At 42.9% G+C, this 26,247-nt stretch overlaps 1 protein-coding gene across 2 annotated transcripts in view; it reads left to right on the top strand.

Annotated features, from left to right (window-relative positions):
- The window catches only part of LOC124612734 (uncharacterized transporter slc-17.2-like), a 507,667-nt gene that overhangs the window by 181,095 nt on the left and 300,325 nt on the right, over positions 1-26,247 (top strand). The window contains exon 2 of one of the 2 annotated variants that reach the window (XM_047141110.1): positions 17,291-17,677. The exons of the other annotated variant lie outside the window; for it this stretch is intronic. The gene's annotated coding sequence lies outside the window, so the exon portion shown is untranslated. The remainder of the gene's footprint in view (positions 1-17,290; positions 17,678-26,247) is intronic. 2 annotated transcript variants of the gene reach the window in all.

The raw sequence follows: 26,247 nt of genomic DNA, 5'->3' as shown, positions 1-26,247 counted from the left end.
TTACATGCAGGGTGACAATTATTGAACTATATGAAAGAAAACGTAAATTAGTTACAAGCCAAGGTGTGCACACACTTTATTCAGCATGTAAACTTCACTACATATATTCGGATTTTGGTTATGACATCTTCGATATGCCTGCCATCATTGGCTCTGATGAGGTGCAGACGAATAGGTGGTGAGGTGCATGACCCGCTGAAGCGTCGGAATATCGATGTTATCGGTGACCTTCTTAATGGCTCAGCAATGGTTTTGAAGTTATTGCTGCACACCTTATCTTTAATATGTCCCCAAAAAAAGGAGTCTCATGTGTTCAGTTCCGGAGAATATGGTGGCCAATTGAGGCCCATGCCAGTGGCCTCTGGGTATCCCAGAGCCAGAATACAGTCCCCAAATGCTCCTACAGAACATTAGACACTCTCCTGCTCTGTCTTGCATGAAGAATATCTTGCCGAAATCAGGGTCGTTTTGGATAATGTGGATGAAATCATCTTCCAAAACCTTCACGTACCATTCGGGTAGTCACCGTCCCATCAAGGAATATCGGACCGATTATTCCGTAACTGGACACTGTACAGCACACAGTCACCCGTTGAATATGAAGAGACCTCTCGATCGTGATATGAGGATTCTCAGTTCCCCAGTTGCGCCAGTTTTGCTTATTGACGAACCCTTCCAAATGAGAGTGGGCTTCAACAACAAGGCGCGTTCGCATGCGCCCACTAATTCCCATCATGTCCCGCGGTCAACCTTGCAGTTTGGGCGTCCTAACGCAAACCGTTCAGACGATATGACGATTTTATTTCATGTAGTTCAATAACTGTCATCCAGTACGTGGACACTGTGCTCGTATTTGCCACATTATCTGTTCTAAAGCAACGTGAAAAGCAGTGACGGTTGTGGACTCCGCAGAAAGAGGTTCATGTTCCTCACTGGAAACTAGTGTATAGACGTCGTGTGTCGCTCATGGTACAAACCTCGGTAAACAAGGAAGTCTCCACGTTGAGGCCGGCAGATGCTCAGTTTCCACGTATATAAACTGCCTGATTTTTTGTGTGCATTACATGTAATGATCTATTACTCTGTGATCATTTGAAACGTCCCCTTAGAAAAATTATACATGACTGTGCTTATACTGACACACAATATTTTTAGCGCAACGCAATCTGACTTTCAAAAATCCCTGCAAAAGAATGGCCCTGACCAACATTAATCTATACCTTTCACAAATCACTTACCTCACAAAAATCTTCGTTACTCGAACTACTGCAATACAGCGAGCGCCACTACTGCCAGCTAAATAAAAGATTCAAACTACGGATGGCACTAACTACTGATAGGCATAGATAGCAAATGAAAGATTTTAATAGAGCACAAACAATATATTTACCTTAATAGTGTTGAAAAATCATAATATACATAGCAGTTCATGACATCCAATCTTACAAATTTCAAAACTCCGCCATCTCGCTCCCCACATCCACCACTGCTGGCGGCTCACCTCCAACTGCGCAATGCTACGCGCTGTTAACATCCAGCTGCCCAACACTACAATGGCAGACAACAATGCAAACTAGCCACAGACTGCACACAGCACAGCCAGTGATTTTCATACAGAGCGCTACGTGGCGTTACCAATATAAGAACCTAAACAGCCTACTTACACATTTAGATCATTGTTCCACGGGATTGTACAAGAAAAAATCATTATCACACAAATTATGACGAACCTCTCGCCGTTTAGCAGTTGTATACTGAAGAGTGTAAATGAATTATCTGACAAAATCCGATCTTGTCTATAAGAGGTTTATCTGAATCCATAGCTTCCAAAAAGCGGAATTAATGTATGAACAGCACGTTCCTTCATTCATTCACTGACCAGTGTAAATTTTGCTGATTCCCCCATAAGAGGTTCGCTTGCTGGATTGCTGTCTGTGATGTACAGACTGTCGGAGGTCAGACAGAAGGACCAACTGATCTAAGACTGCACTGCACAGTTTTCTGCACCACCTGGGTCTGCCGTAGTCTCTGGGGTCCATCGCCTCGCAGACATCGTAGGATTTTGTTATGCAGCTGGGGCTAGGTGTCGGTTCTCTAGTGGAATGTTTACTATTGGTCCACCATCTACAGACCAACGACAAACGTTTATTGTATCTCTGAAGCGTCGTCAAAGACTTGAAACTAAGTTTTGTTTTATATTCGACACTCATGAGGGAGAGTCCTCTATATGACCCGCTTAAAGGAGCCCACGGATTCTGACCTGAACTAGACGCCCCGAATGGTTAATTCATGGAATTATGTTGTGAGCTTAATCAACGTACTATAGGCCACTCACGAAAAAACAACAAATGTGACTGATGCATTGTCGGTATGCCGCACAGCTGTTGTGTCTGTGGATCACGAATGCATTCGACAGACAAATAATTCTGATATCAGGAGAATAATAGAGGTTCTTTTAAGTAATTGCTTACCTTTTCCGATTTTACCATATGTGGTCTACTTTTGGACTACACTGCATTTTTCACTCAGGTTGTTTCATTTTTGCAGTGAAGAAAAAAGTAGCAAGAATGTGTGAACGAAAAACCAGTCGTTCTCTCCGCACTTTGAAACAGTCAAGGTTTTCGGATGAAATACATTGCCGCTCCATACATGATTCGTAACTCTTTAGTGGGAATACATTGTATTGTACTGTAGAGAAAGAGTATAAATAAAATCGCATTCAATGGCTGTTATATTCCTTTTCAATTTAGTGTAACGTGTTTCTGAATTCATACTGCAGAGTAGTGTATTTCTTGTAATTCACGTGCTTCTAATGATTCATGCACTACATCCCAAGGTCACTGATTACGCGTATGTTAGTGGTGTGTGAGATATTTGTGTAGGGGTTACAGGCCAGAAGATAGCAGTGCGAACTAAAAAATAAAATACCTGTTTAGTAAGAGGTAGACTAGCGGTACAATATTTGGAGCAAGAGACATAAGAGAAATTGACTGTGAATATCAATAACGATCTGGTAATTTATTTTATTGGTGCTACTTTCCATTCCTTTTAGTTTCAAATGTTTGCTTCTCTGATATTATAGATAATCGCTGCCCTTCAAAGAGTGTCACATGATATCTTTGGAAACGTATGGAGCTTCCTTCAGTTGCCAAATGTACAAATACACCCACAAACACACACACACACACACACACACACACACAAACGAGCAGGCTGACCATGGATGCATTACGCTTTCCCACCTCTCGTTATACGAGGATACGTCTAATCTTATCGAAAATGATCGTTTTGGTGGTTCGGGTGTTATGACATGAGGAAGCATAATGTTGCATAGACGTACCGATCTCCAAATTTTTGAACACGGTGCACTAATCGGCTTAACGTTATTGTGACTCTGTACACCTTCCCCATGTGCGTCTTTTCAGGGGTGCATTCGGCCCTGACTTCATTTTTGTGGATGACAACGTGCGACCACATCAAGCAGCGAGGGAGGAGGAGATCCTGGAGCGGGAGGATATTCGGCGATAGGAGCTGGCCTGCCCGTTCTCCGACCTTAATCCCATTGATCACATGTGGAACGCGTTAGTGAGACGCATGACGGCACTTTCACGTGCACTAAGGACCACACTGCAGTTGTCAACCGCGCTAGTTGAGGAATGGAACACCGTACCACAAGAACTCCTTACAAACCTTGTAGCGAGCAATGGAACACGTTGCAGAGCATGCATCGCCGACCCTGGTGATCAGGAACTCTATTAAGAACCGTGTCCCGGCTTTTGTTATGTCCAGGAGACCATCATGAATCGTGGTGATTTCAGTGTAATTATTGTCTTTCTACAGAAGTGTCATTTTTGTTCGTCCCATTGGGCATATCTCTAAAATACCTTCTGAACTACATTATAGAAGTTCTTTCTATGTAGGGTCCAAGTTTCACCAAGCTGCGTTACACGGCACTAACATATCATGCATGAGTCACTTTCGTCCTTAAGTTTTGCACACCAGTGTATTTATACGACTGATTTTTATTTTCGATCTGTACTATCTCCAGAAAAATATGGCACAAATTTTTAAAGACCGTGTAGCAGAGAACGTGTATCTAGACTTAAGGTTGCCATCATCAAACACACCATCATCAACAGTATCACATGAGACGCACCGACGACGTGTCTGTTTTCAAACAAGACGTTTGACACAATGGTCAAAATGTTACATCAGCACTTGTCAACCAATTGCCAGTCAAAGTCTGATGAAACTATTATCCACCAAGAAGATGCGAACGGCTAAGAGCCGAGCGACACACAGCTTCGCCACCTCGGTTACAGCGACAATATCGACAAGAACATCGCCGTTTCACATAGTGAAAACTGGCGAAGACGGACTTCCTAATCAAGAAAGTTTGACTAGAAGTGTGATGGGAGTGCTGGACTCGTTAGGCTTCGTAATGTTGCCAAGTGAGTCCGCGGCCGGGGTCTCGACCATGACCTTGGTTGCGGCCGCCTCCCACAGACAGGCGACAGCTGCTCACGCCGACTGAGCGCGGTTACAACACAGCCGGCCGCCCGGCAGCTATTGGCGCCTGCCATCCGTGCTCCACAGCCGCCGGAGAATTGTGATCACCGTACGATTAGGTCTGAACTACTCAAAAAAGTTCTTCCGCCATCCTCAAGATTTACATATGAGGGGCTTCAATAAGTAACGCAACACATTTTTTTCTCGTCCAATTTAGGTTGAAAAATGCGGAATATCTTGTGGGACATCGTGGAATACTCCAGCTTCAGTCTGTGTAGTTTCACGAAATTCCAATAGATGGTAGCGCTATACTTACCCATCAAAATGGCATCTGTAACGGAGGTGTGTCTTAAACAGAGGGCTGCCACTGAGTTTCTTTTGACGGAAGTAAACCAGAGTATCGCAGATATTCGTGGGAGCTGGCAGAATGTCTACAGGGACCTGGCAGTGAACAGAAGCACGGAGAGACGTTGGGTGAGGCATCTGTCATTAACGCGACAAGGTCTCGCAAACTTGTCCGATCTCCCGCGTGCCGCCGGCCGCACACAGCTCTGAGCCCTGCAGTATTGGAACGTGCGGACACTCTCATTCGAGGTGATCGACGGATCACAATCGGACACCTCGCTGCATAACTGTACGTGTCTGCTGGTAGTGCTGCCACACTGTTCCACCAATTGGGTGCCTGCTGAGATTCTCGCCACCTTGCAGAAGACTGTAAAGAGCAAGGAACGACCAGCTATGCGGAATTGCTTGCGCATTGCGACAGTGATAGTGACACCTTTTTGTCGAACATCGTCACAGTCAATGAAATATGGGTTCAGCACTTCCAACTGAAAGCAAAATGTCAATCCATGGAGTGGCGTCACATCACCTCTCCTCCGAAGAACAAGTTCAATCCATGGAGTGGCGTCACATCTCCTCCGAAGAACAAGTTCAAAGGTATGTCGATTGTCTTGTGGGACTATGTGGGGGCTGATTCGTGTCCTCCCTCATGGTGCAACGATAAACTCTGAAGTGTGTTGCGTTATCCTCAGAAAATTAGAGAAATGACTTCAGCGTGTTCGTCGCCGCAAAAATGCGAACGAACTTCTACATGATAACGCAAGTTCTCACACATGTCTGCCCACCAGAGAGGACCTCATAAAAATGTTATTGTGCTGTTCTTCCTCATTCACCCCACAGTCCGGATCTCACGTTTTTTGACTTCATCTGTTTGGCCCAATGAATGATGCACTCTCCGGGAAGCAGTACTTGGATGACATGGATGTTATTGATGCAGTACTTGGGTACCATGTGGACGTTCACGCCCTTCCAGTAAGGTAGAGTAAGACCATTGCATTCAACGGAGACTACGTTCAAAAATAGGGTTTGTTAGTCCCGGTGTATTGGAATCCAGGATAAACCCAACCTGCTTTCAGAAAAAAAGTGTTGCATTACTTTTTGAACGCCTCTTGTAGTTCGTTTTTTCTCATTTCTTAGTTTCGTTCAGCTACGGACGACTTCAATCACTTGCCTCTTTTTCCGAGCTTTGACTGCCGCCCAATGCTCCAACATTCGTTTTAGATGTTGTTCTTTCTCTCTTGTGTCCACGCCTTCCCTATCTTCATCATCGGCTCTTCCTGGAAACCTTAATGTGTTCGTAGTTTTTCCTTAAGCGGAATGTATTTAGGAGAAATTTACAGTCCTTATTGATCTTTTTCACCTCCTATGAACAATGTCCCGCTGGTTTCTCATTTTGAAATTAGGTTAATATCTTTTTGGGTATCCTTTCTGGCCTCATTCGTGTCACATGGCCATGAAAAATAGTCCCTCTTTCCTGCACCTTCTCCACGTGCCTACGAGGTGCATTCAAGTTCTAAGGCCTCCGATTTTTTTTCTCCGGACTGGAAAGAGATAGAAACATGCGCATTGTTTTAAAATGAGGCCGCGTTCATTGTCAATACGTCCCAGAGATGGCAGTACCGTATGGCAGATGGAATTTTACCGCCAGCGGCGAGAATGAGAACTGTTTTAAATACTTAAAATGGCGACGTTTTCCTTACTTGAACAGCGTGCAATCATTCGTTTTCTGAATTTGCGTGGTGGGAAACGAACTGAAATTCATAGACAGTTGAAGGAGACATGTGGTGATGGAGTTATGGATGTGTCGAAAGTGCGTTCGTGGGTGCGACAGTTTAATGAAGGCAGAACATTGTGTGACAACAAACCAAAACAACCTCGGGCTCGCACAAGCCGGTCTGACGACATGATCGAGAAAGTGGAGAGAATTGTTTTGGGTGATCGCCGAATGACTGTTGAACAGATCGCCTCCAGAGTTGGCATTTCTGTGGGTTCTGTGCACACAATCCTGCATGACGACCTGAAAATGCGAAAAGTGTCATCCAGGTGGGTGCCACGAATGCTGACGGACGACCACACGGCTGCCCGTGTGGCATGTAGCCAAGCAATGTTGACGCGCAACGACAGCATGAATGGGACTTTCTTTTCGTCGGTTGTGACAATGGATGAGACGTGGATGCCATTTTTCATTCCAGAAACAAAGCGCCAGTCAGCTCAATGGATGCACACAGATTAAACGCCACCAAAAAAAAAAAAAAAAAAATGATGGTGTCCATGTTCTGGGATAGCGAGGGCGTAATCCTTACCCATTGCGTTCCAAAGGGCACTACGGTAACAGGTGCATCCTACGAAAATGTTTTGAAGAACAAATTCCTTCCTGCACTGCAACAAAAACCTCTGGGAAGGACTGCGCGTGTGCTGTTTCACCAAGACAACGCACCCGCACATCGTGCTAACGTTACGCAACAGTTTCTTCGTGATAATGTGGTGTCACCGCCAGACACCACGCTTGCTAGGTGGTAGCTTAAATCGGCCGCGGTCCATTTAGTACATGTCGGACCCGCGTGTCGCCACTGTGTGATCGCAGACCAAGCGCCACCACAAGGCAGGTCTCGAGATATGGACGAGCACTCGCCCGAGTTGTACGACGACATTGCTAGCGACAATACGGACGAAGCCTTCCTCTCATTTTCCGAGAGACAGAATAGCCTTCAGCTAAGTCCATGGCTACGACCTAGCAAGGCGCCATTAGCCTTACATAGTTTGATAGTTATCGTATGAAATGTCTCATCCAGAATGCTGTACTCACATGAAGGAATTAAAAGATAAGTATTCGAGGAGCTGCATACTTTTCTTATTAGAATTCATTACTTATCCTGTTCCAGAATTCACGCCCGTCTGCGTTAGAGAGCGTGCATTTCGGCCTCCTCTATCTACAAGGTGTTGGCACATTTGCCAACACATCAGATAACAACTTTGAAGTGATTCCTCATGCTCCCTACTCACCTGACCTGGCTCCTAGTGACTTTTGGCTTTTTCCAACAATGAAAGACACTCTCCGTGGCCGCACATTCACGAGCCGTGCTGCTATTGCCTCAGCGATTTTCCAGTGGTCAAAACAGACTCCTAAAGAAGCCTTCGCCGCTGCCACGGAATCATGGCGTCAGCGTTGTGAAAAATGTGTACGTCTGCAGGGCGATTACGTCGAGAAGTAACGCCAGTTTCATCGATTTCGGGTGAGTAGTTAATTAGAAAAAAAATCGGAGGCCTTAGAACTTGAATGTACCTCGTATTTCGTTTGTGGTTGTGACACCTTCTGCAGTCGCTGTTTCTTTAGCGGGTCCCAGGATTTTTCTCGAAATCCTTCATTCTTTGGTGTCATATTCCTCCAGTATACAGTTTTTGTACATCTTAAGTGTCTTCTGTACATAGAGCCTCATGTTCAATAACAATGTAGTAGTGTTAAACTTTCGGCGTTTACTGATATCGATCTCTTTTTGTAGATTTATTTTCAGTTAGTTGGTAGCCCATATCCATCTTATTAATGCATGATGCGAAGGTTTTCCTATCATAGATTAGGCTCTCTCTGTTCACCAAGCTATTTAAACACTTATTTATACTTTTTGTGTCAATAGACCATTTGCCGAGCGGGATTAGCCGAGCGGTCTTGGGCACTGCAGTCATGGACTGTGCTGCTGGTCCCGGCGGAGGTTCGAGTCTTCCCTCGGGCATTTGTGTGTTTGTTTGTCCTTAGGATAATTTAGGTTAAATAGTGTGTAAGCTTAGGGACTGATGACCTTAGCAGTTAAGTCCCATAAGATTTCACACACATTTGGACATATTGAATAGACCATCTGCAAAGGCTAGACAGTCGATTTTAAGTTTCATATACTTGTTGTCTAGCCTTACCTGTCAATTCTTCACTTTTAGTTCTTTTTTATTTTTGTTTGCATACCTACTTTTTTCCAAAAACTCTTTTTCAGTACTCTTTCGTCCACAGGAAATAACCACTTTCATCCGTTATGGAGGTAAAACTAAACCTGCTTTCCCAGTATAGTTGAGTATAGCAGGTAGCGTCTCCAATTGGGTAAACTGTTCAGTTTGTCAGCATGTCTTGAAGAGTCATTTCAAGCTTAGTAATTTTAAAGTAGTAAGGGTAGGGCTGGTGTACTTCGCAGGTAGCTCATTGGGAAATTCAGCTGCTGAAGTGAAACACAAAACACTGAAGATCTGTCAGTAGTCAACGACACAGTCTGATGACCAATGGCTACAAATTATGGAATATACACTATCTGACGAAGTATTAGAACATCTACTGATGGACATTTATATGGCTAGTGTTCACTTTTCGCCTTTATGACGGCTTTAATTGGGGGCACTTTCTGTGAGGTGTCTAAATGTTTACAGAGGAATGACAGCCCATTCGTCCTCAAGAATCAAAGCCAGAGAAGGTAATGAAGTTGCACGCAGGGGTCTGGAAGGAAGTCGACGTTGTAACTCATTGCAAAGGTTTGGTTCAGGCCGGGACTCTGAGCAGGTTATTCCATTTCAGGAATGCTACTTCATTACAGAGTGCACTGTCAGCTGATGCAAACAATAATTGTCTTCGAACTGTTTCTGTATCGTACGCAGTACACAACGCTGTAAAATGTCCATATCCTTCCGCATTTAGCATATTCTTGAACGCTGTATAGGGACCACTTCCTAATTATGAAAAACAGCCTGTAACAGAATTTCCTCGTACTTCGCTGTTGGCCTATGCAATAGTGGCAGATTAACATTCACCAGGCATTCGCGAAACCCAAGTCTCTAAATCGGATTTCCGCATGGAGTAGCGTGAATCATTACTCCAAATCACTCATTGCCAGTCATCCACTGGCGTCGCTGTTTCTATTCGTTGTTACTACTACGCTTAGCAATGACTAAAAGTGTGTTTTATGAGAAGCTGCTCGACCATTTCATCTCACTCTTTTTGACTCGCTACGCTCATCCATTGTGCTAGTTGGATTTCTGGTAGCAAATTGAAGCATATAACTGGTTTCTTTCACGTTACTGCGATTTCTTACAAGCATCGTCCGCAGTGCTTGACGCTCGTTGTCCGTCAGTACGTGAGGTATGCCTGCTCTTGGCTTGGCTGTGTTCCTCCGCGTTTCCACTTCACAATAACACCACCAACAGTCGACTTGGGCAGCTATAGAGGTGATGGAACGTCCCTGATGCATTTGTTACTCTGGTGACATCCAGTGACGAGCCCATGTTCAATGTCAGTGATCTCTACATTCTGTTGGTACTTATGCACTGACAACAAAATAACCCTACCTTCTGCCATACTGATGGGTCCGGCTCTCGTGGCACTTAGTGATCAATTCTGCATTCCTCATTAGTTCTGATTAGATAGTGTACAAATTCACGTCTCAGTGTATTACAACGGATAACTTGACGGCCTCCGTTGAAGAGTGTTTAAGACTTGAGCAGCAACGACTCGACCGTCTTGTGGACACCATTACAAGGACAATCCAAGCATGTTACAGTATAATCCACGAGATGCAGCAACATGGTATTGAATGTTACCCCAAAACAAATATTGATTTCGCAGATTTGCACAGATTTACACTTTAGAGTGGATTGTTTTGGATCTGTTTATTATTTCTTTTTATTTCACAGTAAATTTATTTTGTTAGTTTATCGCGGAGTGTTCTTTCACTCCATGTTCCTCTGGAATCTCAACTCACGTTCGTAGATACAATGTTTGGATAAAACTAATGAGAACTGTTATTGTTCTCTGAAATGACTTTAGTGATAGAGCTACTTATAATAACCCATCTACAATATAATCGCCCCTGTTATTTATTACCTTTAGCCAAATGTCCAGACGGCGTCTATACCATCTACACGTCTATTTCTGTTGACATCCCGTATTGACTGCCCTATGGCATGGATAATGTCATCCCTAGCGTTGTACCGGATTTCTCGCATTAGATCTTTCACTTTGGCAAAGAGATCGTAACCGCAGAGACTCATGTCGAGTGAGTACGGTTGATGTTCCAGACTCTCTCGTTGCCAGTGGTGCAAGAAGTCCTGGACAGCAGCAGCGGTGTGGCGTCGTGCATTGTCATTCAGAATGACAGGGTGCTGTTAAATGAAGTGTCGTCGCTGTCGCCTGAGTGCTGGACGAAGATGGTGTTGCAGGAACGTGCAGTAGTACGCAGCGTCTACCATCACCCTTGGTGGTATAGTATTAACCCATTAGTGTCATACTCCACAACGAACATCACCACAGTACTTGGTGCAGCACGCACTTTCTGTGGACTAGGAGAGTCGGGATGCCTCCATTCATTGGACTGGCGTTTCAAGTTTGGTTCATGCGAACGCATCTATGTTTCGTCGACAATGACGATGCGTCGAAGGAAGTCGTTGCGTTCCTTTGGTCCCGGCTTAGTGGTGCTATTTTGTATCTCGGACATTTCACGGGGATCCAACTTGCTGTAATTTTGTGGTACCCCTGAATGTGGAGCACAATTTTGTGGCATACTCCGACTTCTGTTGTTAACTGACACGCAGTCCAGCTGCGATCAACGTCCAAGAAGGAAGCAAGTAGTTGACTGTATTGTCCTTCACGTGGGGACGTCCACTACGTGGGTGATCCTTCACAGCATCTCTGCCTAATCTGAACGCCTTAACCCATCGTGCGATTGTGCTGTATGGAAACGCTACGTCACCACATGCTTCGCACAGTCCCTGGAAATATTCTCGCGTACTCAAAACTCTTGATACTTCAGTTTTGAACCAAGAATGTTAGTCTATCTTTGTAAACATGAAGTTAGGCCGGTTGCACTATCGCTGCGACGTTCAACGGTCTATACACTGCAGAATACTGATAGAGTGCTGTCTCTGTGCGCTGCTCAAACTTGTCTCACAGGCCTTCGTTATGCTAACAGAGATGGCAGCTCGCCGGCTCACCGGTTTGACGTTACAGCACTGTTGCCATTGCTGTCGATCCAGCCATTGTATGCAGGTTGCAAAACACTTCTTTCAGCAGTTTACGTTCCCAACTAAACGTGTTTTTCACGAACAATAATGATTTTGAGGCTCATCTTGAATAAGATGAATATAACTTTCATTTTGATCCAGTGAATACAAAGATTTGTAAAAGATAACGAACATCGAAACTTGGCTATCCATCTGACAGAACTGTCAGTATAATCTAAAACAGAAGGAACAAAGATCCTTTATTCACTCAGTAATTATCCACGTACGGATATTCTTTGTATTGAGGAATAAGTGTGTTGTACTGTCTCGAGTATGCTTACTGATTTGTCTTCCATCAATGAACATATCACTAACGATAAAGAGATTCCGGTAGCTGTGTGACTTCACAAAGGTAGGCGCTAAAATTTAACCTCATTTTTCAGTGTGTTGTTATGCATCTTTTAAGTCAGTCAGTAAAACTGATATGTCAGCGTAAAGGACTCAACATGAAACGCATAATTTTTGCAGACAGTGATCAACGTTTGCACTGCCACCCTTCCACAATGAGCTTATTACGATTTCTGATCAAATGACAACAGTTTCATTATTATGTTCCTCAAGTCATTTTCAATGGACTTGAGACTCAGATGCAAATAGATTGCGAACTAATACCTCAGAAATTCATCGAACAACGTTCTGATGTGTTGCTTTCATATGGATAACACTGCGCTGGAATCCCAGCCTCTTGCTATTTAACAAACTAGCAGAAAAATTACCCCTTCGCATAAAACTATAATAAACTTACTCGTGATTGTAAGAAGGCTGAATAATTATACAGATCAACCGAATAAAATTTTTCAAAGAAACCTACTGATAATTTTGTTGTCTAGGAGTACCACCGTTAAAAATGTTCAGGTTCATATTTTTCAACGCTATTGATAAATAAACTATCGATTTACGATTTGTTTTTAATACTGAGTGTAAATTCGTCCACACTGACACGTAATTACACACTATTGCCAAGTTCGGCAATATAACATTCCACAAAAAATTGAATGCAGCACATATACTTTTTATCGTACTGAAACTATAAACCAACAGCTTTGGATTTGCACATGGAGTGAGTTTCAAAGTATGCAATACCACACATTAGAGTGACTGAATTTTTTTTTATTTTTTCATTAAATATCTCACAGTAATTACTATTTTTTTTACTGTGGTGTATATGAACATAAAGTTAGGAATTCTTATTCCAACAATTTTAATACGCATGCAGTTTCCAGTAATATTTGCTGATTTGACTTTGGCTAGGAACAGGCCAAATTTTTTGCGTGAAAATAACGAAATCAATCAAATTTTAATAATGTTATTTTACTAACAATAATTAGTTTTAACAGTTCTGAAACTACACGAAAAGAATAACTTAGAAAATTATGGGAAAATGATAATGGTGAACCAATTGTCGATTAATACAAATGTTTAAATACGGGATACAAAGAAGTGTGACTCTAGTGACTTCCAAATTTATTGGAAACGCTCTCTTTGAAGTTTGAAACGTACATAAAAAGTAATGAACGGAGTTGGACAAAAGCATTTTGTGCAGATTAATTATTATAGATATATTATGTGTCAAAAGTTATATTCGTATACTTTTGGTCGTACATCAGTAATCTGTGACTAAATAATCGTAATTAACAAAAGATATTCATAACTTTGTGTCAACAGTAAAGAAATTGCAATATACTAGATCTTAAGGCTGAATAGAAATGGCACAATGCCCGCTTCCATTACAGTGTGAAGTCGCAAAATACCTCGTTATAGGGTTGTTAGTGTTAATGTGAAGCTCCAGTAGTTTCATTGTCCCGCGTGAGCTACCTAATCGCTCACGTCTTTTATAATTATTCTTTTATTTGTTAATTACCATCTTTTGATAATTAGCTATATGCAGTTCATTAAGCCCAGTGGATTGAGACGTCACTATTAGTTTAATATATCCTTTGTTGGAACCTATTATTGAATTAAAGTAACAAAATAATGCTTAGATATTCGAATAAAACTTCAGCTTCCATGAATGCTTCGATCTTGGACGTCATTCCCTACTTGCGAATTACTGTTCAGTATCACCAGTACATCGTAAGTATCCGGAGACTTATATGTAAAGCCCATTTGGTCATTAGATGGACACGTCAGTGTAATAAGAGGCGGGACCAAATGTAGACCAAGACCGACAGACCTCATGTACTGACGAACGTTGGCCGACGAGCATTCCGAGCAGTGGTTGTAAAAAATCACATGAAATCAGCGGAAGGAATCATTCGTTAGTCCAAACCTGTTACGAACAGTTCAGCTAGAATAACGATTACGTAGGCAGTTAAAAAGGATGGTGTACAATGTTCGAACAGTTCCTCATAACCTACATAAATTTCTAAGTGACACCTGAGGTGGTGTAAAGAGTGACGACACTGGACAAAGGATCACTGGACAGGTGCGATTTGGAGTGATGAATCATGCCATCCCCTGTGGCAATCAGATGGCTTGGTTTGGGTTTAGCTAATACTATGACGTTAGCTATCACAATGTGTAGTGTCAATAGTGAAGCAAGGAGGATGGTGGTACGTTATGGCGGTGTTTTTCGTGGTTAAGTTGCGGTCCCATTATGGTACGCAAAGAAAACGAGAAATACATAAGAATATATACATACGAGGGTTGTCCAGAAAGTAAGTTCCGATCGGTCGCGAAGTGGAAACCACAGTGAAAACAGAAAATGTTTTATTTACAACAGTTAGATACACCTTCCACATACTTCGCTTCATAGTAACCACTCCAACTTCGAGATTTGTCGTAGTGTTGTATCAACTTTCCAATATCCTCGTCATAGAAAGCAGCTGCCTGTGCTTTCGGCCAGTTATCTGCACTGGTCTGCAGCTGGTTGTCTGTGGAAAAATTTTGTCTTCATAGCCAGCGGTTCTTGTGAGCAGTGATGAGACTCAGGGGAAGCCAATTACGGACTGTATTGTGGGTGATCATACACGTCTCACCAGAAACACTGCAGGAGCGTCTTCATTACCCCTGCAGTGTGCGGCTGAGAATTGGTATGAAGAAGAAGCTGCTCGACAGTTGTGTTATGTGGGCTGCATAGACACAGGCGAAATCTCTAACCAGGCCCTCGTACTTGGCGGGAGACACTATTCCCTATGCATCTTTGCGTGCTCACTGTTCACTCAAAACTGGAAAGAGCGACGCGACACGATCGACAGGCGTACTAGAGACACTGCCCAACACATCTGCGCATAGCTTTACTGGATTTTCCCAGTGGTTTCCATTTCGCGTCCGATCGGAACTTACTTTCTGGGCAACCCTCGTATTTTAGAGCCCTATGCAGTGTTTGGTGACAATCACTACACTGAGTCACTGGTCGAATGAACAGTTAAGCTACCCCATTATATACATTAAGGTGACAAAAGTTATTGGACACCGATATCCACATATACAGATGGCGGTAGTATCATGCATTCAAAGTATAAAAGGGCAGTGTATTGGCAGAGCTGATGATTTGTGTGAATTGCTTTCCGACGTGATTGGGGCCACACGACTTTGAGTGTGGAGTGGTAGTTGGAGCTAGAAGCATGGGACATTCCATTTTGGAAATAGTTAGGGAATTCAATATTCTGAAATGTACGGTGACAACCGTATACCGAGAATACAAAACGTCAGGCATTACCTCTCACCACAGATAAACAAGTGGCAGACGCACTTCACTTAACGACCGAGAGCTGCGACGTTTTGGTAATGTTGCCAGTGCTAACAGACAAGCAACTCTGCGTGAAATAACCGCAGATATCAGTGTGGAACGAAGGACGGATGTATCCGTTGTGACAGTGCGGCGAAATTTGGCGATAATGGGCTATGGCAGCAGGCAACAGAGTGGGTGCCATTGCTAACAGCACGACATCGCCTGCAGCGCCTCCCCTGGGTTCGTGACCTTATCGGTTGCAGCCTACACGATTCGAAAACTGTGGCCTGGTCAGCTGAGTCCCTATTTCAGTTGGTAAAAGCTGATGGTAGGATCGAGTGTGGCGCAGACCGCACGAAGCCATGGACCTTCGTTGTCAACAAGGCACTGTGCAGTCTGATAGTATCTCCGTAATGGTGTGGGCTGTGTTTACGTGGGATTCACTGGGTCCTCTCGTCAGACTGAACCGATCATTGACTGGAAATGGCTGTGTTCGACTACATGGAGGCCATTTGCAGTCATTCATGAGCCTTATGTATCCAAATCACAATGAAATTTTTATGGATGACAAGGCATCATGTCAGAAGGCGACAGTTGTTTGTGATTATTTTGAAGAACCTTCTAGACAGTTAGTGAAAATGATCTGGGCACCCAGATCACCCGACGTGTATCGCATCCAACATTTGTGGGGGATAATCGAGAGTCAGTTCGCGCACAAAACCCCTCTCCGGCAACACTTACGCAGTTATGAACGGCTACAGAGTCAGCATGGCTAAGTATTTCTGCGGAGGATTTCTAACGAGTTGTTGGGTCCGTGCCATGCTAAGTTGCTGCACTACTCTGGGCAAAGGAAGTCCGACACGGTATTAGGAGGAATCTCATGACATGGTCACCTCAGTGTGTATCACAAAGACATCCAGGCAGATTAAAACTGTTTGCCGGAACGAGCCTCCAACTCGGGACCCTTGCCTTTCGTGGGAAAGTGCACGCGAAAGACAAAGGTCCCGAATTCGGGTCTCGGTCCGGCACACAGTTTTAATCTGCCAGAAGTTTCATATCAGCGCACACGCCGCTGAAGAGTGAAAATCTGATTCTGGAAACATCCCCGAGGCTGTGGCTAAACCATGTCTCCACAATATCCTTTCTTCCAGGAGTGCCAGTTCTGCAAGGTTCGCAGAAGAGCCTCTGCGAAGTTTGGAACGTAGGAGACGAGGTACTGGCAGAATTGAAGCTGTGAGGACGGGTCGTGAGTCGTGCTTGGGTAGCTCAGCTGGTAGAACACTTGCCCGAGAAAGGCAAAGGTCCCGAGTTCGAGTCTCGGTCTGAGACACAGTTTTAATCTGCCAGGAAGTTTCATATCAGCACACACTCCGCTGCGGAGTGAAAATCTCATTCTAGTGTTAAGATTCCTGAAATGGACTGGTCCGCCCAGAGTGCTGACCTGAACCCAGTGGAACATCTTTGAGATGAGTTAAAGTGTTAACCTCGCTCCAGACCCCAGCATCCAACACTACTATCTTCTCTGGTTTCGGCTCTTGAGAAGGAATGGCTGCCATTTCTCCACAGACATTCAGACACTTCATTGGAAGTGTCTTCAGCACAGTTCAAGCCGTCGTCAAAGCCAAGAGCAGTCGCCCCCCACATTAATGTTCACCAATAGGTGTCTAGACACCTTTGATCAGATAGTGTATATGAGTTACTACAAGTAAAACTAAAAATTTCCCTTTCTTTCTCTCGCAGGTTCCTTCGCTATCGAACACCGGAGAGAAGAGCGGTGCTGTTGTAATATAGACAGTTGATAAGCGCGGCACGTGACACGCATCGTAAGACTAGTCGCGTGCGTAGCGGCCGCCGATACGGAGTGACCGCGTGTCGCAAGCGCCCGCAGCCGCCTACGTCACCCGGGCGGCGCTCTCGCCAGCTTCGCGGGGGTCCTGCTATTCCCGGCGATCTGACTGCACGTACACAGTGTACAGCGCACGGTCGCTGCCGCCGGAAGAGGCGCTGCCCAGCTGATCGCGACACAGCGCCACTCCCCTGCCTCACTCTGCCATCTCAAGTCGCTGCGCCCGACCTCCATCCCACTTACTACTCTGCCGCTCAGAGTTGGGCACTGGAACCTTAGAGGTAAGTGCCTTCACTACAGTGCGGCGTCATAACTGTAGTTTATTTGGTTGGCACGTAAGTTGTAGCGTTATTCTGAAACTTTAATAAACACTACAGGTACACATAACAGAGAGTTTAGTCATCAATAATATATTCTCCTTCACTATTTACAACAGTCTGCCAAAGCTGCGGTAACTTTTCGATTCCGCTACTGCAGAAATCACGTGGTTTTGAGGCGACGAATTCGTCGAGATGTTCGGAGCGCGTTTTCGTCTGGAAAATTCCTCTTCAATAGAGAGCGGGAAAGATTAAAATGTGAAGGTGCAAGATCAGGTGAACAAGGCGGGTGCGGAATGACTTTCCAATCCAACTTTTGTATAGCGCTTTTTGTCAGTCAAGAGGAATGCGTGCGGGCGTTATCATGGAGCAGCATCACTTCAAGCTGCTTCCTGGTCTTGGTTGTTGGACTGCGTCTTGTTGACAACAAATGTCAACACTGATGATTACACCTCGGGGAAGCAATTCGCACTGTTCCACCAGATGCATAACATTACCTTTTGCGAAAGCGCACAAGTCTTTGTATGGAGAGTTGCTGCTTTGTTTAGGGTCAATCATTCCTTTCTTTTCCTTACGGTAGCATAAAGACAACACTTCCTCGTCACTGATAGCGATGTAGTATAGGAATGGATGGTGTTATTCACAAGCCAGTTGATGACGAGCATGCGGATGGTCCCGGCGGAGATTCGCGTCCTCCCTCGGGCATGGGTGTGTGCGTTTGTCCTTAGGAAAATTTAAGTTAAGTAGTGTGTATGCTTAAGGACTGATGACCTTAGCAGTTAAGTCCCATAAGATTTCATACACATTTGAACATTTGATGACGAGCAAGCAGAGATGCATATATGGCCACCCGCGGATTTTTGCGAAATGGTTCAAATGGCTCTGAGCACAATGGGACTCAACATCTATGGTCATCAGTCCCCTAGAACTTAGAACTACATAAACCTAACTAACCTAAGGACAGCACACAACACCCAGCCACCACGAGGCAGAGAAAATCCCTGACCCCGCCGGGATTTTTGCGATTTTGGCTTCGAGCGCTCTATGTTTCAACCTTCCTTGTTGCATGTAAATGTTTTACGGTGGTGGGATGATCGCAGCTCATCACATCTGCCAGCTCTCGAGTACACTGACGTGGAACATTGTGTATTAATGGGTTTAAAAGATCTCCATCAAACCCCGAAGTGCTTCCTGAAAGCGAGAAAATCATTTTCTTACGGTGTTCTCTCCAGTGATATTATTCCACATACACGGTGTAAATGTTTCTGAATGGCTCCGGCCGCGCTGGATAGTCGAGCGGTCTAGAGGCGCCTTGTCACGGTTCGCGCGACTCCCCCTGTCGAAGGTCCGAGTCCTCCCTCGGGCATGGGTGTGTGTGTTGTTCTTAGCATAAGTTAAAGTTAGATTAAGTGGTGTGTAATCTTATGGACCGATGACCTCTGCAATTTGGTCCCATAAGACATTACCACATTTTTCAGATTTTCTTGAATGCCTCTGTTGCTGTCAGCCTTCTACTGAACTCAAACAGAAGAACGTGTCGGAAATGTTCCGATTTCTCCACTGGCCATTCTATTTTCTTACGTCCACAGATCGATTCGTTATCTTGAAATGACAGAATGACAATACGTAAACCCAAATAGCAACACTGAACCACAAATAAAAAATGACAATCGATAAATATACTGCTATCAACCGGAATATCAACATGCAAAGCAAAAACGCTACAAACATATGAACCAACCTAACATATAGAAAGATAAGGCATAGTCTCTCCTCTAGCGTTCCGTAGAAATACCATTTCAGATGCTACATATGATGCCTTTTTATTTCTTTGATTGTGAAAGTGTAAGATCGGTATGTTACTGAACGTAATGGTACACATTTTCATTTATACTAAAGGTAATTTTTTTTAATTTTCTGTACAACACGGCTTTTCATTAGTGGCCTCCTCATCTCTTAAGTCCGTTATTCTTCTCTTTATGGACTCATCATACATACTTCCTGATGTACTGAAATTGTGTGCTGTCCATTCCGACGTAGCAGCTGTAGTTCTGTCATTACCTTTCCCCTCTGCTCCGGTAGGGGCAGGCTGCTTGTCGCTTGACTATACAATCTCTCCATCGTCGTTAAGCACGTTCTTGGTGGTTGCGTGGCAGGACGGAAACTAAATCATTATTTGCTGCCTTCAGTTTTTATAATTTTTGCAGATGATGAAGTAATTTTCGCAAACAGCACACCATATAGGGGATAGACAAAATAATGTGAACGCCTGAACATATTTGGGAATGGTTTATTAATGAGGAGTTGGACCCCCATTTGCCCTTAATCAGCCGCGATTCTTCTTGGAATACTGACGTATAATGATTGTATAGTCTGTGGTTGAATGTTATGCCACTCTTCGATCAGAACCGCTTCTAACTCCTGTAGTGAAGAGGGAGGTGGAAACCTGCTCCGGAGTCTCCATTCCAGTAACGCCCACAACGGTTTGATAATGTTCAGGTCCACAGATCGCTGGCCAGGAAAGGCGCTGCAGTTAAGCTGCATGCTCCTCATGTTACGACTGTACTGTCCTGGCTGTGTGAATGGGTGCATTATCTTCCCAAAATACGGCATCATTGTTGGGGAACAACATTTGAATCAACGGGTGCATTTGATCACCTAAAATGTTCACATATTCGTTGGCTGTAACACGGCCTTTGAGAGTAATGGTGGCACCAGCAAATATCATGATATGGCTGCCCGTATTATCACACTTCCACCTCCATGCTTAATCGTTGGAATCAAGCAACCATGATTGTAGGCTTCTTTTCGCTTTATCTAGACGTAAAGCCAGTCAGATGTTGGAAATAACGAAAATGTTGACTCGTCGGACCATATGACGTGTCTTCACTCATCAGCCGTCCAGGATTTATGCTCTTGACACCATGTTTTACTCTGCTTTGCGCTTGTTGAAGTCACTAATGGTTTCGGTATAGCAGCTCGTCCATGAATAATCGCTTAATGTAGTTCTCAGCCGACAGTGTCGACAGATAAGGGGTCTCGAAGATGACTATTGAGCTCTGTAGTCACTTTAACCAACATAGTTTTGTGTTGTTTTGACACAATTCGTGTTAGCGTACGACGATTTCTGTCATTTAGTTTTGATTTGTGATCGCTGTTACCTGTACACAGTGATGTCTTTCCATGTTTTGTGTAGGTTGTAATCACTGTTGAGACAGTTGCTCTTGAAACGTTCAATAAGTTGGCTGTCTCGGTTACTGTTGCTCCTGCTAAACGAACCTCCACAATCTGCCCTCTGTACTGAACATTCACAGTGCAGCGCGACACGTGCCTTACCTGCGTTGTTGACCATCAAACATAACCATACCATTACTACCACTGTTTACATTATTTTTCCTATCCCCTGAGATATCAAGCACACGTTTGATAAATTGCAGAAAGAATACACAAGATATTTCCAGAATGAGATTTTCACTCTGCAGCGGAGTGTGCGCTGATATGAAACTTCCTGGCAGATTAAAACTGTGTGCGCGACCGAGACTCGAACTCGGGACCTCCAGAGTTCGAGTCTCGGTCGGGCACACAGTTTTAATCTGCCAGGAAGTTTCAATACAAAAGATGTCGTCTCAAAATTAATTTCGACAGGACAGCGTATCCATGTGAAATAATAAACAAGGAACGGGATTTTGTTCTCGAAGACACAAAATTTTTTTAAAAATTTGAAATTTTAAATATGTTGGTTCTTTTATATCGATATTTTTGGAAAGTGACTACTAACAACCGTCAATTAAAATAAAATGCATGTTTGGCCATCAGCTGTTTTTTTTATATCAAACTCAAATATCGACCGGTTTCAGTCACCTTCACGGATTGGAGTTAAAACAGTTTAGGCCACAACATAAGTGCTTGTGCCTCTGAGCTTCTCTTCACTTATGCTCTGTTAAAAGTCCTGTATGTTACACTGGAGTTCTTGGCATGCTCTACATATGAGACGTGGCCATTATTTACGTAATGACAGAGGTGATCTTGTAGCCTAAACTGTTTTAACCTTAATTCTTGAAGATGGTCTGTAGCTGAAACCAGTCAATATTTGGGTTTTAAATAAGAATCGGCTGATGGTCAAACATGCATTTTATATATATAGTATATCCAGTGACGGAACCTGCGACAGAGTTATTGAAACCAAAGCAGCGATGGGCAGAAGTCCCTGCATGGACTGATTTGGAACAATGGTATTAATCAACAGACCAAAAAAATGTTTAACCATAGTTTCATCCACAATATAGTTACTTGCGGTACAGAAACGTGGACGCTTACGAATAAAAGAAGGAACAAGATTGGGACAGTGGAATTATGCCAACCCTGAGGATATAATAAAAATATCTAAAATACAGGAAAAAATGGAAGTAGTACAGTGGTCTGGCCTGGTTAAGAGAATGAGCAATGACAGGTGGCCTACGACTATAAACGACCCCGACAAGCACTAAAAGGGGAAGGCTGCTTTGGTTGTGTGAACTACATACTGATCGTGCAGTGAGTGCGGAGAGATTAAAAATTTTCGATTGGTATAAACGAGACCACTGGAAGGGAGAAACGATTAATATCTAGTGGGAAAAGTAGAAGACGAAAAAGAACAAGAATAAGTTATAATTAATAAAATTATAAACAGCCGACCAGTTGCAATGGATAAAGAAATTCTTTACCTAGGTTTCGACAAATATAAATTTGTCTTCTACAGATGGTAACCTAAGGGCAATGAATATCATAGCTTACAATAGAAAAGTATGAAACTTATAAGCCAAGAATTTGTATTAAAATTTATTCTTGGCTTATAAGTTTCATACTTTTCTATTGTAAGCTATGATGTTCATTGCCCTTAGATTACCTTCTGAAGAAGACAAATTTATATTTGTCGAAACCTAGGTAAAGAATTTCTTTATCCATTGCAACTGGTCGGCTGTTTATAATTTTATTACGTGAAACTGTTGCTGTTGTGCAGCTATGTTTAAAATATTTAAGTTATAATTATTTGTATATTAGTGGCATTGGTACCTGCAGATTTGCCTACCAGGCTACAAATTCGAATTATCAGAATTCGACTGTGCTCGGTCACTTAAACTATCTTCCATCTATGGCAGCAATCTGTCTGTGATTACGCCAACCTCATCAGACCGACTTCTACGCTGAACTGTAGATGTTCTTTAACGTGTGAGATTATTCGCACGTCGGAGGAAAGCAAGCATGTATTATCATTAATAACATTATCTCGAGTATTCTGACCAACCATCTGGTCAACAATTACTGTACTTTTTCGTTACGGTCCCACTGTCCGTTATTTAAGGCCTCAGCCAGTCCGTTTTGACATCCGACCATTTGAATTTGGTGATGGTAGAATGTCGTAGCGGTGGTGGGGGTTGCGATTAGGGTGGAAGTGATATGCAATCAGGAGAGACAGACATCAATCGAATGAAACTGTGTACTGCGCATGTCTCTCGATTAGGCATCTGGCAGCGTAATAATGAGGCCATCATCGGTTATGGTAGTTACCAGTAGCATCTAACGTTACCTAGTTGTGTTTCATAAGTATATCAGATTGCCAAAACTGAAAACTCACTCCAGCTACTTTATTTTATTAACAATCTGTTTCAGGAGTTGAAATCTCATTCTTACATGGCCATTTTCTCAGTTGAACGTCAGTTATAAATATCAGTGCTGTTAGTATGCAGACAGATTTATGTTTATTATTTATTAACTAAGGTTGTGCCAGAGTTGCATATATCATTTTTATTAGTGACTAGTTTTGAACATTTTCGTTCGTTCTCAAACCATTACCTACATCAGAAGGTACAATTTTACTAGAAAAACAATCATCCTTCCTTCCCTCCTCTGGGCCATAGACACCTATAACTGTTAGATGGCCCTTTGGAATTTGAAATCTGTCATTATTCTTTCCTTTATGGAGCTGTATTCAAGAATCTTTCCTCTCCATTTATCATCGACTAAAATTGCTACTCCATCACTGGCTCGTTTTCTTTGTGGGACACCACTGTAAGCCGTCCAGTAGTCTGTCAAATCTTTTGTTCTTTTAAGTTTTTTCTTAGTTTTTGTCATTGTTGCAATGTCTACTTTCCTCTCTTTGAGTACTTGATTTAACTCGCTTTCTTTGTTGGTCAATCCTCGAACATTCCATGTTGCCAAAGACACATGATCCATAACGCCAAACCGTTCGTCCTTTAAGATATTCCGGTTGTCACCAATTCATTCAGTCCTGTATCCGAGGCTGTTTGCGAGTTTGCCAGTAAGTTTATAACATCCCCAGTTGTTGTATGAGCGCTGCCAAGTTAAGTCTAGATATCGCGATCTGCCTGATTGTCTGTCGAGGTTGTCTCCGTTGGAGAAGCTGGCTTTACCGCGCCTCTAGAGCCCTCCAATGTTTACATACATTGTCATTAATATGGACTGAATTGGAAATATTCCAAATGTGTACCAACGGAGATTTATCATTTCTTTATGTTACCAGTAGGATTTTTATAGCATACTAGCTTTTCGTATCTTGTGTTACATCTTTATCTCATTTATTCGTTTCAGTATAATTGTAGTTGTTGTTGTGGTCTTCAGTCCAGAGACTGGTTTGATGCAGCTCTCCATGCTACCCTATCCTGTGCAAGCCTCTTCATCTCCGAGTAACTACTGCAGCCTACATCCTTCTGAATCTGCTTAGTGTATACATCTCTTGGTCTCCCTCTATGATTTTTGTCTTCCTCGTTTCCCTCCAGTACTAAATTGGAGATCCCTTGATGCCTCAGAACGTGTCCTACCAACCAATCCCTTCTTTTAGTCAGGTTGTGCCACAAATTTCTCTTTTCTCTAATTCTGTTCAATACCGCCTCATTAGTTATGTGACGTACCCATCTAATCTTCAGCATTCTTCTGCAGCACCACATTTCAAAAGCTTCTATTCTCTTCTTGTCTAAACTATTTATCGTCCATGTTTCACTCCCATACATGGCTACGCTCCCTACAAAGACTTTCAGAAAAGACTTCCTGACACTTAAATCTCTACTCAATATTAACAAATTTCTCTTCTTCAGAAACGCTTTTCTTGCCAAAGCCAGTCTACATTTTATATCCTCTGTACTACGACCATCATCAGTTATTTTGCTCCCCAAGTAGTAAACTCTTCTACAACTTTAATTGTCTCATTTCCTAATCTAATTCCCTGAGCATCACCTGATGTAGTTCAACTACATTCCATTATCATCGTTTTACTTTTGTTGATGCAGTATACTATGGATGTAAAAATTTGTTTTGAGTCCGAATCTATCCTTTAGCAAGCCTATGCACCGGGTTACCGATTAAACTAATGTATACAGTGAATTGTCCAGACAAACTGCCGTCCAATATTTTCAGTGTTGAGATGGCTGCACGGACACGTTCCGAAAGTCAATAAATTTTAAATAAATGCACGAGTGTACAGTAGATTGTAGCCCATAAGGTGATGAAACAGAACTGTGTTTTTTGTTAAGGTAAGACATATATAAAATTTGAGCCCTGTTAGATCGAGTTTCAATAGAAAGAAGTTACATTTCGAATACATTTATGCTGACTAGGCCCATAGGTCATACTACAGTCACGCCAATGGTTAACCACAAATTCGCAGTTATCTCACGAACTGCTAGTTTGCAGAGGCAGTTTTGCTGGGTTTGTTCGCTTCTAATGTCGTATACTTTCAATCATGTCACAACTTACAGTTGTTACTTACGTTCTTAACAGCTGTTTGATGTGATGTAACAGATAGTCGTAATGTATGCATTATGACGACAAATGAAATTTCGACTCACTCTGTGAAATATCCTGTTGTCTGTTGGGCATTGAGACAGGCAGCTAGTAGCCTACCAATTAGTTTCATCCTGAACACATTACAAACGCTTATACAGGATGGTCAGAAACGGGCTACAAAGTTCTTAACAGCTGTTTGATGTGATGTAACAGATAGTCGTAATGCATGCATTATGACGACAAATGAAATTTCGCCTCACTCTGTGAAATATCCTGTTGTCTGTTGGGCATTGAGACAGGCAGCTAGTAGCCTACCAATTAGTTTCATCCTGAAAACATTACAAACGCTTATACAGGATGGTCAGAAAAGGGCTACAAAGTTCATGAGGGTGCTGTGGTGAAGGCTGTGCTGAGAATGAATTGTTAAAAAAAAATTAGACACTTTGCGCTTTTCTCCAGTTATTTTTAATTTTTTTACTGCATTGAAGTTAGCCCTTCTCTCTGAGTTCGTAATTTACCACTTGCTGAAATGTTTATTAACACATACAATGTACCTTTCTCGGAAGTGATAAATAAAAAGATAGGCGAGCAAAAGCTTCCTTCGTTCTGTTTGAGGAAAGAAAATACGTTTGGCGTCACTGTCTCTAGCAGGCTGTTTGAATTTGCGTGCGCAACGACCTAGTTGGCTAACGTCAGTGCAAAATAACTCGGAAATGGCTCAAAGTATCGAATTTTTTCTTAACAATTGTTTCTCA

This window comes from Schistocerca americana, chromosome 4 (genome assembly GCF_021461395.2).
Source record: "Schistocerca americana isolate TAMUIC-IGC-003095 chromosome 4, iqSchAmer2.1, whole genome shotgun sequence".
In the NCBI taxonomy this organism is placed as follows: Eukaryota; Metazoa; Arthropoda; class Insecta; order Orthoptera; family Acrididae; genus Schistocerca; species Schistocerca americana.
Note: the sequence above shows the minus strand (reverse complement) of the source record. Positions and strands in the feature narration are given on the sequence as shown.